This window comes from Sinocyclocheilus anshuiensis, unplaced genomic scaffold (assembly GCF_001515605.1).
Source record: "Sinocyclocheilus anshuiensis isolate Anshui unplaced genomic scaffold, SAMN03320099.WGS_v1.1 scaffold176, whole genome shotgun sequence".
In the NCBI taxonomy this organism is placed as follows: Eukaryota; Metazoa; Chordata; class Actinopteri; order Cypriniformes; family Cyprinidae; genus Sinocyclocheilus; species Sinocyclocheilus anshuiensis.
The window spans coordinates 1,048,191-1,049,351 of record NW_015555723.1 but is presented as its reverse complement, the minus strand read 5'-3'; positions in this window follow the sequence as shown (position 1 = coordinate 1,049,351).

The window sequence follows — 1,161 nt, the reverse complement described above, 5'->3', positions numbered from 1 at the left end:
AATTATAGTGATTTGCCTTGCTGTCTAAGGACATAATAAGTGAACGTAAGCAACGTACATAATATAAGATTTTAGCGTCTTTGAATATTCAGTCACTAGAGGGAGCCAGTTTACTCTGTAACAACTAGAAAGCTTCTCAGCCTTTGGAAGGAGATATTGGGCTTGTTAAAAATAGCTTACTGCTGCAAGATAACTTTATTAAAACCAAAATCTACATATATGCCTGATCTACATGAAATGTATGTATTTAATACTCTATGAAGGAGTAGATTTACAAGGACAAAACTTTGACATCTCTTAAAACTCCTTACTAAAATGTGTCATTTTCATACAGCGCTACACATGGCTGGGCATTATATTCCAGTCATTAGGGTTACTGCAGTGCAGCGTCTGACATCATGATCAGTGTTGCCTTTTCCTGGGGATATCCGTCACAAACACAGAGCCTGAGAGTGGGACGGGAACAGGAAAGCGTTCACTTGGAGGAGGGTGGGCTGTGGCGAAGAGGTGAGATTTTAGCAAGGACAAATTCCTTCAGACACAACTTGCAAAGCCTGCTGGTACTCTTATATTTTTTTTTAACTTTAATTCACTTTACTGGATTAATGGTAATTTTCTGAAGGACTATAGACAAAAATTGTATACAATTAAAAGAGTGAGAACATATGTATAACAAAATGCTCTTTAAATTATTGATGGGCCTTAATTAGTTATAACTTTGACCAAAAATATTATGTAAAGACTGCAAAATATTTGATCCTTCCCTCAACTAGGCATCATTTCTCTCTCTCTCGCTCTCTCTCTCTCAATTCAATTCAATATGTGCTTTATTGGCATGACAATTGTTACAATGTATTGCCAAAGCATAGTGTTTACATTGAATCTAGAACAGATATGTATGCAACAAAAACATGCATGTACAGGTGCATCTCAATAAATTAGAATGCCATGGAAAAGTTTATTTATTTCAGTAATTCAACTCAAATTGTGAAACTCGTATATTAAATAAATTCAATGCACACAGACTGAAGTAGTTTAAGTCTTTGGTTCTTTTAATTGTGATGATTTTGGCTCACATTTAACAAAAACCCACCAATTCACTATCTCAACAAATTAGAATACTTCATAAGACCAATAAAAAAACATTTTTAGTGAATTGTT